This window comes from Anopheles maculipalpis, chromosome 2RL (genome assembly GCF_943734695.1).
Source record: "Anopheles maculipalpis chromosome 2RL, idAnoMacuDA_375_x, whole genome shotgun sequence".
NCBI classification, from domain to species: Eukaryota; Metazoa; Arthropoda; class Insecta; order Diptera; family Culicidae; genus Anopheles; species Anopheles maculipalpis.
Genome location: NC_064871.1, coordinates 84499071 through 84513386, shown reverse-complemented (window position 1 = coordinate 84513386; position 14316 = coordinate 84499071). Strand labels below are relative to the sequence as shown.

At 40.3% G+C, this 14316-nt stretch overlaps 1 protein-coding gene and 1 pseudogene across 1 annotated transcript in view; one reads left to right on the top strand and one right to left on the bottom strand.

The window, feature by feature from the left end:
• Window positions 1–8411: 8411 nt before the first annotated feature.
• LOC126567555 (uncharacterized) lies at window positions 8412–12213 on the bottom strand (annotated as a pseudogene).
• A 516-nt stretch (window positions 12214–12729) lies between these two features.
• LOC126567764 (uncharacterized) overlaps window positions 12730–14316 on the top strand; it is a 407639-nt gene continuing 406052 nt past the window's right edge. The window contains exon 1 of the mRNA XM_050224046.1: window positions 12730–12805. The gene's annotated coding sequence lies outside the window, so the exon portion shown is untranslated. The remainder of the gene's footprint in view (window positions 12806–14316) is intronic.

Below are 14316 nucleotides of genomic sequence, written 5' to 3'. Positions count from 1 at the left end.
GCAGTGTGAGAACTCATCTTGCCCCTCTCGCTCTCCCCCCTTTTTCCTCCCCTTACTCCACTCATTTCTTAGGGTTGATTTTTCCCTGTTTTTTTGCCGATTTATCTATTCAAACCGAAGCGCAGTTTCCTTTGAGATTCGTTCTTTACCCCGTTTCACAGATGCATAACACGAACGGACAGGATGAATGGCAGCTTTCCCTGGGGGCGGCTAGATTGCATTCCTAACCTTTTCTTGCCCCATTCCTACGTGAAGATGAAATACCCGGCCGTCGCAACCGTGAGCAACCGTGAGAGATTGCATCGGGCCAGTGCGCTTTAGGCCCTTTCGAGGAATGGATGATGATTTCTCACCCTGTTGCCCATAAGAAACTGCACTCGAGTGCCAACCACCACGCTGATGCACAGGTTGCTGTTTATTGTTTCCCTCCTCGTCGGTGCATCCTGCTCCACCCCCCCTGCTCAGGTCGATTCTCGTGAGCCTTGCCATCCCTTCTAATATTCATTCAAGCGCAGAACTTCTGAGAAGATGCATGGCCAGCCTACGAGGGAGGCCTTGGCATGTCTATGGTCGATCTTTGACATCTTCACTGCAATTATGCAATGGATCAGCATCGGTCGGTGAGCCCGGTTGAGCAGACGGTAAGCACGCAACCATATGCCATAAGAGAGCCGCTGCATTCGAGTGTCCATTACAAGGGTCCTGCTGATGCACTGGGGCGATGTATGCGCGGAGTCGATTAAGAGCCCACCGCCGTGCAGCATTTTGGCCGGTACACGTTTGGCCAATTTCAAAACCATCGTTACGGGTGCCGGTTCAAAGCCTCGCGCGAGTTGATAGGGTGAGAAAAGTCATGCCGTTCAGCGGTTGTTACTTGCGAGCTAGAGCCGCGCGAGTTCATCGCAAAACGGCGCCTCACTGTCTCGTTGACATAAATTATGCATCCTATTTAGGTTAGCCAAGATGCGTCAAGCAGCGTTTTTGTTGAAGATAATGCAAAGAAAAAAATCGTCTTGATTTGCTTAGAAACCATTAGCTAACAGTGCATGTGTATGATGGTTTTCTGGGAGGTTGAAGTCATTTGTGCTCAATAGGTTTGGTTCGTTTTTAGTTCCGAGCTGAGATGCAATCAAGGAAGTAGGTTAGTTTGCGTTTTTGTATGGAGATTTAGCTCTATGTTGCATTTTAATATCTATAGCTTACTTTAATTATTATTTATTTGATTAATAGCCAGATTTGAGAAAGGTTTTAAAATCAATTTTATGTATGTTTACGCATGTTTATTTTCATGATTTTAAAACAATCATGTAACAATCATGAAATTTAGAATGCGTAGAAAAAGAGTTTCTCAGACCCAAAAACCGTTTTAAAATTAAGAAGAAGCTTAAAACAGATTGAAAGAATGTCGAACGCAATTTCCAAAAAAGAAAACAATATTCATAAATGAACGAAAAAATATATAAAAGATAAATCAATTACATTTTTGAGTGGTTAAGATTTAGAAGAAACAACGTAAAAAAATATCATCCCATGGATAAGCGAATAAGGGAAATATTGATAAAGAAAGGATTGATGTGAATGAAAAGGAAAAGAAGGATTTTTATGCCTTTTTTAAACAGCCAAAAGCAAAAATTATTTAAAATCTATTGAGGGTGAAACATTTTCAGAACGAACAAGCAAAAATCCTTTAATAAAAACGAACGAAACAGGAGATAATGTGACATTTCAATTTCTACCATTACTTGTAGCTGTCCGACAAGAAGAATGTAAAGAAAGGCAACGGTTACAAATCATCAATCACAACCAAAATGAAACACTCCCAACAACAAACAATCATTTGCCTTAATGACCCACAATGTGCTTTATGGAATCACTAAAATACCTCACATTACACGAAAATAGCATTCAAGCTGTGTTAATGAAAAAAAAACCTGGGCGCCAACACGCCACCTCATAACCAGCGTTATAATAAATTTGTTTCCACACATGAAACACGGCCGTACGCTGCTAATTGTGATACGAAGCAGGCAAGCGAGCTGGACAAACAACGTAAATAAAAGCAACAGAAACACACCGCTCGTAAGCTGCAGCCCACTGCACTACTCGAACGCAGCCCTATTTTCCCACAGCCCTACTAAGCGTAAGGGCGTTCGTATGCGTGTACGATCGAACCCATGAAACATGAATGGAGTGAGTTAGAGTTCGTAGAAAACGAAAAAATGCGATCAAAAACAATATTATTTAATAGATATTTAGCCCATTTCTATCACGGTTTGATTGTTTGGTTGTTGGCCAGTATTAAACGTTTCGTTTCGGCTTGATCCTCCTCCAATGTGTCGTAGCCCTCTCGAATGCCGCTTGGGTGTTTAGTGGGTAGCGCAGGTATGCCACTCATATCAGTGGTACGTTTAGCATTAACACGGCCCAAAACTATGTTCGGGTAGGAGGTATTGCAATATCCCGATGCGATAATGCTTCATCGATGCCGCAGGTTGCAGTTTTTTCGATAGAAAAGACACGATCCCCACACGGCTATTGGAATGGGCAAAAGGGTACGAAATTGAAGAAGGAAAGTAAAAAGAAACGTCTGATTTTGTTGAGAACCACAAACAGGGGATGGTCGCCGAGTGCTGTGTGAAGGGTTGCCCATCGGCAATGATTATGCTGGCATATTTGGAATCGATTGCACTTGATTAGAAGTACAGTGGGTACAGTGAAGAATGGTTGTGTATAGTTTTAGTATGAGTTTGGTATTTATATTGCTGATGTGCTCAAGAAAATCGATTACAATATTACACTGAGGATGAGCAGATGTTTTTGCTACCATATCTTCTAGGTCATGCTGAAGGATGATCGATTCCGATGGGATTTGACAAAGATCCTGTTGTGTCTGAAATTCTAAGACCAGGAACACCGAATACATGCGGCAAAATTAGCCATTTTTTTACAGTGATGGGCAAAACAATATGATCACACAGTTGATGAAGTTGTTTGTACTTAATTTTTATCCTACCACATTATTTCACAGAGTTTAAAGTTTCATTTTTAAAGAAGGTTAAAAAACATCAAATAGGAAAGAAATCCAAACAAACTACCAACATGCTGTTCTGCGCGGAAAACGATGATCCGCGGACATCTAGTGGCTTTAAGGTTGTAAAAACTTAATTGAAATCATCATGACATAGGGCAAACAAATCATTTGAATAGTGGAAAAATACTTCAAATAATATACATTATTGTCCAAAACTCGATTTCTGTGTCTGTGACTAAAAACCCTATGAATTAGTTATCAAATTACTGCAATTATAAAATAATATTTTGGACGGTGACTACCTCATCGTACGAAAAGGCTTTTAACTGATGCTCGTATCATCCAATTCAACCAATTGTATTAAAAACAAGTACATAGTCGCTGAGGCCAAGGATTAGCTGAAAAATAGGAACTTCTATATTCAGACTGTCGTTACTGAATTTGCAAATAAATGTCTAAAGCTAAATGGTCTCTCCGAGTTTTCATCTAGGGAACTTTTTGACCATTAGACCTTTTTTTATTTCGGGCCGTATTTATATGGACACAGGACCTCTCTTATAGAAATTTAAAAACTTTCAACAAATATTAATATATAAAATGGAAATAATGAACTTATTTAGGCGTACAATTCAACAAGGATTATAGAGCAATCAAATGACTATTGTACAACTTTCTTTAAGAATTCAATTAAGCATTCAGATCAACAGAGATTATTGAGCATTCATGTGCCTATTGTACAACTTTCTTTATTTAAAAACGTTATTTTAAAATAGTTTTTTTTTTAATATTTGCTTTATTCTTCCCCTGTACATATTTAAAGCATTGTTTATTCGCCTTGATTAATTTATCATTTGTATGACTGCTATGCTTCCATTTTCGGTTCACACTGTACCTCTCACTCTCAACTGCAGCACGACCGATGCACTATGATGATGGCGATGATAATGCACCCTATCACTACCCCCTGTTCAAGTGTCATCGGTAGGCCTACAGTGCAGCGAGAAGGTTGCAAAACGGTAGAGGGGGCCATTTTCCTATCAAAATGGCTATTGCGGAGCTTCTCCCGAGCTTCGAAATCCATTTACTGTGCGCATTATGCTGCATACATTATGTGCACAAGTGTGTGTTTTTTTTTCTTTCGGTTTTTATTTTTAAATGCTACACCTTCCCATACGCCCCCGTACGCGCCCGCGCGAACCTTTCATGCTTGGACAGATTTACCAGGGAGCCCCGTTTTTGTGGGTGTTTACGTACTCGTTTTCCACCGTACGGTGATACTTTTCATTAACAAATGCTGTCACGCTGGGCTGGGATGTGAGGTGGTGGCACGAGAGTTTGGCGTGGAGCTGGTATAATTTAGCTGCGGTGATAAATTGCACTCAATGTACGTTTGTGGATCGAGTAATCGATGCCACGTTTTTCGCGCCATATCATTTGATGTGTAGCGGTGGGTTGTGTTGTTTTTTTTTTTTTATTCTCTTAACGTTCGCTTCACTGCGTCTCGTTTTCTTATGATGCATTCGGTTCGTTTCATTGTGGTAACTTTTTCACGGTTAATGTTGCCCTTTTTCCCACAGATGCAGCACCATCTCGTGCATGGGTACACCGCAGCGTTACGAATGTCAGGTGATGGTGTTTGAGTCAGTCGCCTAACAAGCTCTTTATTGATGGAGTTGTACGAAGATTGAATGTTTGTGAAGGAAAGCGCTTTGTTTAAGAGTAGATTGGCTTTACACTGGGTAGCGTTCACCGATAATTGTGTTGTACTCTTTCTTCCTGACTTTTGATTACAGTGATTTATGGGCGAATTGAAACAATATTAAATGACATCTATGGGATAATTTATTCTCAAGGAAGTTTTCCCATGTTCGATATTGTTGTCAATATGGATTCGGTTTCATCATAGCAGCGTGAAAAGCATAAGTGAGAAAGGCTTTTACAGGCGAAGTCCAGGTGAATATGAAGAAACCATATCGGGGAATCCGTTTTGAAACAAAACATAGTTTTTTTCACAAAGCATTTGAAATTTGTGTTTCTAAAGCTGTTTTATCATTTCCAAATTATTCCTAGCATCAACGAGTTTACCGACCACTTATGATTGAAACAAGCTGCCATATAATTTCATATAATTATATTTTGATTTGCAGTTGTTTACGCAAACCATTCAGTCCGTACTTCATAAAATAATTCAATTTCTAATCCACAAACTAAATTTACAGTGTACGACAGCGCGGAACACACCAACACAGCGAAAAACCGGTGGAAAACACGTATGCTGCCGGGAAAACGTAAACAGCGCCAGCCGTATGCCGGGTGAGAATGAGAAAACATCGCACAAAAACAAAGAAAGTGAGAGAAACGTGTTTCTCACTCATCGTTACAGCCGCGACGAGTGAGACGTGAGAAGAGAAATCATGCCGTGAGATGCAGTGTCAATCGTATTGCAGCAATTTAGGCTGAATTGTTTAAGGGTAGCGGAAATAACATTCGAATGCATTTGTTTTGTTTAATTTTATAACAGAAAATATGTTCCACGATGAATCATATAAGAATTTCTTTCAAAAAACTACTCCGTACAAGAATGAGCACGCAAATTTCATTAAAAACGCATAAAAGAAGCATTTTTTAAACACAACATGCAACATAATATGTAAACAAGTCCATAAACCGCCGTTCGGTAACGCGATCAAAAATATGTACCCTTCCCGAAGTAAAACATGCGCATGTCCTTGTTTTTCTCTCGTTTTCCCCCTGAACCTCCTACACCTCTTCCGTGTAAGTATAACCGTTGGTGCTTGTTTACAACTTTCTGCTTTTCGGTGCGTCGGATTGTTGCCGGCGAGAGTGAACGTTTATGAATACATTGCATTGCCGAGTCCTTTTTTGCCGAAGGGATTTTCATGGGGAAAGGAAATTGAGCGAGAGAGAGAGAGAGAGAGCGACAGTGAGAAAGAGAGAAAGTAAACACAATCATGACCTTCCGCCAGCGGTGAGACGACGTCTCGACGAGGAAAATCATCAAACGGTCAATCAGCTAGTGAGGCGAAGGATACGGTAGGAGTGCGAGTGAGACAATGATGCTATGTTGGTGAGATTTTCCGTATCCTTGCCCACCATCGCAACACTTGCCACTTGTACCCGTACCCGTAGCGGACGAGGAAAATACCGAAGCGTGCAGCCGAAGAGGAATTTTCTCACCACTCGGAGCCGGGCTCTCGGGTTCGGGTCGGAAAAATGCACTACACAATCCGCTAGTGCGATTCCGATCGTTGCCGATAGCGGAACGTGTCCGTGTAGCAGGTGTACGTGTGCTGTACGTATTCGATAGCAGTGTGTGAACACGTTCGCGAACGTCTGAAGTGAAAAAGAAAAGTGTGCATTTTATTCTGAAAAGTGATTAAAAAATAAGAAGTACACTCAAAAATGGATTAAATCCCGCTTGCAAGTGTGTGTGTCTCCATCGTTCAACCAAAATTGCAACACTTTGAAGGTAAAAACCAGCTCAATATGCTATCCTATATCAACTGGGTCAACATTCTAAAACCATACGTACCACCTGGTCGAGATAAACCCCGGTGGCCTCGCCGAAGCAGTTGATAACTCACCTGATTATTAGTTTCGGAATTCGAATTTTCCAAAGTGTGACTTCCCGAAGGGGAAGGAAAAAAAAATACTCCCCTTAAGGACCTGAGTGAAAGAAAAGTAGATAAACTCCCAGCAGCCCCGAAGAATCAGGTCGCATTAGTGGCGCACACCGGACACCGGATACTAACCTAAGGCGGGGAGAAATAGGAGGAAAAAAAACATCCGGACGTGACCTGACCGCAATCAGACCCGGATGCAGTTTTTCGATAAGGAGAAGGTCCTGCAGGTCCTTATGCTAATGTGCTTGAGCGCGCCTGTGAATAAGTGTGTGTGTGTGTGAGGGTATGTGTTTGACCGGTGTTCAGATTTATGCAGGGCCACACCAGAAAACGAGCCTTGTGCCACCAGTCAACGTGCAACAGAATCGTTTTCGGTAGAATGAGATAGGATCATAGGCCAACATTTTTGGGAGCATGATAGCAGATGTGCAGGTGTCAATCGTATGCTGTTTTCCCCGCAGTACTCCGGTAGTCGTTTCCGGGGGGTTTGTGTGTGTTTGTGTTCGCTTTTTTTCTTCTTAAGCTGCTACTGCTGCAGCTCCGGCCGTTGTTGAGCAGATGAGAGTGTGCTGAGGTGAAAGAAGGTGAAACTTTATTTATTGATTGCTGCGGTTCGTGCTGTTTGAAAGGTGTACCTCGGACCAGCAGGGTCTACCACTGAATGCCCTGAAGACCTACTGTATCTCTGCATCCTGCACAGGGTGCTTTTGTGGGGTGTGTGTGTGTGTGTGTGCTTAGAACATACATCTCCAATTCCTGTTTTCCTCTCCATCCTTCCCATACAGCAACCTGAAACTAGTGAAACTGCCGGCCGGATGTGACAAACAACATAAATCAAAGTGTGTATACATCCGTCCCACATAAATGATCCCGAAAACTTCCGAATCCCCCGTCCATCTGTATGTGTAGCGTGTGTGAGTGAGTGTGTTGGCCTCCGGTTCAGCGTGTCAGTGGCTCAAGTGGTCATCAGCAATCCTGGTGAAACGTAGCGATGTGGTGACGGTGATTTTTGTGTGCAAAACCAGGCTTAAAACACACCCGGTCAGTGTCAACTTGTATATCGCCGAAAAACGTGATAAAGCTTCCAGATTTTCCCTGGCAACTACACTCACTCACCACAGAAAAGGGCGGGCTGGTGTGGGGCAGTGGGCAGTGGCAGCCATTGTCATTCATTACGCTCTTTTAATCCCTAGCCTGTTCCAGCTGTTTAGTGCGTGTTTAGTGCGTGCGTGTGTGTGTGTGTACAGGTGTGCTAAATGTGTGTCATTTATATGCGGAAGCCGATCAGTGGCAAAAGTTTTCATCCAACCAAATCGTGGATACGCTTTCCGTGATAAGCGATCGATTGCTCTTCTTCCCGTGCAATATAGAAAGGTGGCTCAGTTTTGCTCGGTTTGAAGTGTGCTACCAGAGTGTGAGTGAGTGTTCAATGAGTGCGGTTTAGCGGCTATTATTACTTCACCACTATTCATGTCCATTTGTATCATCATAATTGTTGTGTCTTATTAAATACTCTTGCTTGTTCGACTGTTCGTATGCGACTGACTGTATTTCCTGCTTATAAACCAATACTCTTATTCTACTTATGACTACTTACGCACTACTCTTACACCTATACACTAATACTATTTACACACTACATTCTCCCCCTTAAACGAAGTTTCTATCCAATCTTTACACTTCTCCCCCTTAAACGAAGTTTACTTATTTTGGGTATTTAAAACGTGGTTGCCCTTCTACTCTTTTTGATCTTCGTACGGGTGGTGGACTCGACTCACTTCTTTTTCTTTTGTAAGACCATTTGTTTGATATAGGTATTCTATTTACTATAAACTTATCATGCATTGTTTTTCGTCTTAATTGATTTTTGTGTACTTTACGTATTATTCCATTAATGCTTATTAGGTACACGACTTCTCCTATTCGTTTTTTTACTACAGCTGGAATCCATCTCAGAATTTCTTTAAAATGATTCCTGTAATATACCTCTTCTTCTTCATGAAATGCATCTTCCACAGTTCTTTTCACAATATCTCTTGTTTGCTCCTTGCATTCATCGGTAATCTCTCTTTTGTGTGCTGCTGTAGGGTTAATTTTTGCGATAAGGGTATGTGGTACATAGCAAAACACTTTTTCGCTTGGTGTCGCTTTTGTTACTGTGCATGGATTGTTTCTATAGTTTATCAAAAATTGATTTAGTTTCCTCTGTAGATTTAATGCTTTAAATCTTGCATCTAACAGATATTTTTTCAATGCATCTTTGACCGTTCGCACCGCCCTTTCAGCTAATCCGTTAGATTGTGGGTGATACGGTGGTGATTTACTGACCTTAATACCTTTTGACTTTAAAAACATGACAAACTTTTCTGAACTAAAGGGAGGCCCATTGTCTGATACTATCTCTTCTGGCACTCCGAAACATGCGAAAAATGTTTCTATGACTTCAATTACATATTCTGCTCTTATACTTTTCATGATTTTCACTTCTATGAATTTTGAGAAACTGTCTACCATTATCATTATCGTACTATTCTCGAAATAAAAAAAATCAATGTGAATTCTCTCAAACGGACGTAAGCTTTTTGGCCATTTTGTGGTAACTACTTCCTTCGGTATGATCTGTCTTGACTGGCAAATTTGACACAATCTAATGAAATTATGAAAATCCTTATCCATGTTTTTCCACCAAACTAATTTTCTTGCTGCCATTTTCATTCTTACAAGACCATCATGATTATCGTGGAACAATTTTACTATTTCCTCTTTCAGTTTTTCTGGCACTATCACTCGATCGTTGAATAGCAGTATTCCATTTTCTATCCCCAAATTGTTTTTGATTTTAGCATACTCTTTTAACTGAACTGACTCGTTTTTTGACCAACCGTATTTTACGTTCTTATAGACTTGTTGCAGTAATCCATCGTTCTGCTGATATTTTCTTATCATTCCAATGTCTAAAATTTCATTTGAAGATAGTGCATTCAATGACACTTCTACTTCTTCTATTATTGATTCTTCTGCTAATGGTAACCTACTCATAGCATCTACATGACCCATATTTTTTCCCGGTCTATGCTCAATTACATACTCGTAGTTCGCTAATATTAATGCCCAACGGCTTAATCTCGCCACAGCTATTGATGACGTTGCTCTTGAAGGCTTAAAAATTTCCTTCACTCCTGCATTATCCGTTACTAGTTTAAACTTTACTCCGTAAATATACTTATGGAATTTTTGCACTCCGTAAATTACCGCTAACGCTTCCTTTTGAACTTGTGCATAGTTTTTTTGTGCTTGTGTTAGAGTCGCAGACGCAAAATAAATTGGCTTCTCTTGTCCACCTATTTCATGCGATAATACCGCACCTACCCCATAGGGACTAGCATCTACCGTTAATATTATCGGTTTTTCAGGATCATACGGTTCTAATACGTGATTTGCCTTTAGCAGTGATTTCGTTTTATCGAAAGACTCCTGACATTCTTTTGACCACTCAAATTTAACATTTTTCCGTAACAATTCGTGTAATGGTCTTAGTAAATTTGCTAAATTTGGCAAGAACCTTCCATAATAGTTTAACATTCCCAAATATGCTTGTAATTGCATTACGTTTTCAGGTGCTGGGGCATTATCTATCGCTTTAACTTTATCTGCATTTGGCGTAATTCCGTCTTCCGTTATAACGTACCCCAAGTATTCTATCTTCGTTTTGAAAAATTCCGATTTTTTCTCATTTATCTTTACTTTGTATTTTTCAAGCCTCTTCAACACTTCCATCAGATTTTCCATGCATTCTTTTTTTGTTTTGCCTCCTACCAAAATATCATCCATGTATGCTATACCTGGTGTTCGTATAAGTATTTGATCAATGATTGATTGAAATATAGCCGGTGCTGATTGCACTCCGAACGGCATCCTTGTGTACTTATACAACCCTTTATGTGTATTTATGGTACAAATATCTTGCGCATTTTTTGATAACCTCACTTGTAAATATGCTCCGGTAAGATCTATCTTACAAAATATTTTCCAGTTTGCAATCTTAGCCAATATATCATCTATTTTAGGCAATGGATAGTGTTCAACGGAAAGATATCGGTTTATTGTCGCTTTTCCATCAATACAAATACGTACCGAACCATCGCTCTTTTCTACCACTACTATCGGACTTGCCCAAGCCGATGATCTGGTTGGTATCAATATTCCATCTTGCACTAATTTCTCTATGTTTTCTTCTACCTTTGCCACAAGTGCGTACGGCACCGCATATGCCTTATGAAATATTGGAGTGTAGTTTGGTTTTAATATCAAATTTGCTTCGAAATCTTCGATCGTTTCTTTATGATTGCCATCAATCAAACTAGGAAATTTCTCTCTCATTTCATTATTCCAATTACTTTCTTCGATTTGGTTTAACTTAAACGTTTTTCTCCATTCCGGGAATAAGACATCTAAACCATCTCGCCCTAATAACGCACTTCCTTTATCTCCAGTTGGAATTATTACAATTTGCAATTTAACCGTTTTGTTTTTTCGTGTCGCATCCACTATCATTTTACCCAAAGGAATTAACCTTTGCCCTGACGCCGTTATGAAACGTAATTGTGTTGGTTCTAACTTCACACTTCTAAATTTATCGAGGTAAATGTCCTCTGGTAATACCGTATTACACGCTCCGCAATCAATCTCGAATACTACATCAATACCGTTAACGTTTAACACACACTCTTCTGGTTCACTTAACTTATTTTCGTTTGATATGTGTGCGAGCGGAACCTCTCTATCGTACGTTTTCAAACTTTGCACTCGCATGTTCTTATTTCTACACAACGACGACACATGCCCGATCTTCTTGCATGTAAAACACTGCCACAATCGTGCTGGACATGTTTGTGGATTGTGTAGTCTCCCACACCGGTAACACTTTCTCTCGATTGCGTGCACGTTGCTCTGCTTGTGTGGATGATAACTGCTCCCGACGTGGTTGTAGTGCTGCGCACCGACGCTACTTTTTGGCGCGTGCCTAATTGCCGCCATTTCTCTGGGCTGCACCTTTACCGCAAAAGTCTCGTTCTGCTCTTCCGCCGCTTCCCACGTTCTCGCGATGCTTTCGGCTTGCTCGAAAGTCAGGTCAGACTCTCTTAGTAGGCGCTTCCTCAACCCGTCGTCCCGTACACCAGCCACCAATTGATCACGCAACATTTCCGATAAAAACGATTGGAACTTGCATGTTTGTGCATTGGCCTTCAACTCCATAACGTACTCAGCAATGGAATGTTCTTTCTGCATGCAGTGACGGAAATTGTAACGCTCAGCCACCACATTCACTTTTTGCTCCAATTGTTCTTTAAGCTTTCTACACAGCTTTTCATAATTGCACAATTTCGGCTCCTCCGGTGATACCATCTTCGATATCAGACTGTATAGTGACGCTCCTCCTAGTGTTAACAGCATCACTGTCTTTTTCGACGCCTCTATTTCGTTCACTTGAAAGAAAATATCCATTCTTTCCAAGTATTCACGAATACTTTCACCCATGACGAAGGGTTCTATTTCACCAATTAAAGACATTTTTGGACTATTTTACTTCTGCTGACTATAGACTTTTGCACACGGACCGAATTATCCTCGTCGCCAACTGTTGTGTCTTATTAAATACTCTTGCTTGTTCGACTGTTCGTATGCGACTGACTGTATTTCCTGCTTATAAACCAATACTCTTATTCTACTTATGACTACTTACGCACTACTCTTACACCTATACACTAATACTATTTACACACTACAATAATCATCATAATCACTATTTCATAACCTTACGTGCGTCATAGCCCGAGCAGAGTAATTCTAATCATATTGATATCCTTACTTCCGGGTGCATAAATCCGGTTGATTGTGTGAGTGTATTGAAGTGTGCCGTTTCTTTGTATGGTTTGTGGATGAAGCAAAGTAATCCACTGCATCTAAAGTTATGAAGCAGTCGCATGTGAATAACCAACCCGCATAGTGTACTGGTGTATTTCGTACGTGTGTGTATCATTTCTTCCTCCGAGTGTTTATTTATTGGAGGCTTGTACTGTTCCCGGTGCCGACCAGCAGCAGTGAGGATTTTTCCTCCACAATCTAAAAGGTAATGGAAATGGGAAACATCATTTTAATAAGAATAATTATCCATAAGAAATGAGCAACTCGTAGGAGTAAAACGTTTTGATTGATATGCTAGGAAGGTTTGCTTTGTTTTACGTGTGGCATAACTTCAGGGGTAAATTAATTCGGTTTAAGGCTGAAATACATTAGAAGTGGAGTAGTAATCAAATGCATTGTCGTGGGGAATGGGTTTTCTCTTCGTGAAGGTTTTGGTAGTAGAGAATATTCAGATTTCATCCTTAGATCGTTTGTATTACGAGCTTATTTTGCTTGAAAAAGTTCGAAAAATAATTTTTTTCTGGCTCTTTATCGTTTATTTTTTGTTTATCAGTTATGAGAGAGTCATCATAACTGAAGCATTTCAGAGACAAAACATCAAAACATAGACTAAAAAACAAACCGAAGTCATCATGTGCCCCATCAGTGGCTTTCAAAAACAGTTTAGAAATTGCGAAACTGCTACTTCATGTGGTTTTCCTTTGCTAAAAAAAAAAAATGGAAGGAGTAGAATGAATGCGTGAGATCGACAAAAACACTGTTTTCAAAAGTCATCCTCTGTCCCACGTGTTGCATATATTTAGGCGTAAAGCAATTAATTTAAATGCGTAATACGCGTGCTTATACGAAATGATTATGTTAATTTTGGGTAAAAGATCAAATACGACTTAAAAAGCTTGAAGAATGTATTGATGTTTGATGCTAAACCTTTTTCGTGTGAGTTAAATAAATAAATGTACTAGAAAAGAAAGGGTAACGATCGGAGAAAAGTCTTACCGAACAATTTTCGCTTGATGGAAAAATTTGTGCGTGTGTAGAAAGTTTAATCTCTCGTATAATGTAATGGCGTAAGCTGATCGAATAAGAAAAATAATCAAATCATACAAGAAAGTACAAAGTCATGTCATCAGGTAACCGTATAATAGATATTTACTTGACGCACAATGAATATTCATCGAACGGTTTGAGCCTTTAATCTACCGTGTTTTAGTTGCTACTTGATGAGGAACAGAATAAAACATGGACGGAAATAAAAAAAAAAACCGTAAGATCGTGTTTTATCTTCCTGACAGGCACCCCCGAAGTCACACCGGGTGGTGCGTATAATCCGGTGAGAAACGCATTTTTTCACGCGGTGCGTAGCGACACGGTTATCCACAATCTGCAACAATGAATGGCGTTTCGTACGGATTTCTTATGGGTTGTGTAGACGGGGATGAAAAAAAAATGGAAGAAAAACGGTAATAGAAATAACTTAAGAAATCCTTCTCGAAAAGGGGAAAAAAATCCGACTCCGATCCGACAATCCATACCGATCACTTACCCTTCGACTTTAAACAGTCTTAGGGAGCGTCAATCTTTTAAGCTTCTTAGGAGTGTCTCGTGTGCGTGTACGACATTCCCCAGCACGATTGTTCACGTGCGGTCCATCGCGGGCAAGGGGACGGAAATCGCACGTCGTTCTTCCTGGCTTCCAGTGCTGGCATCGGGAGTGAA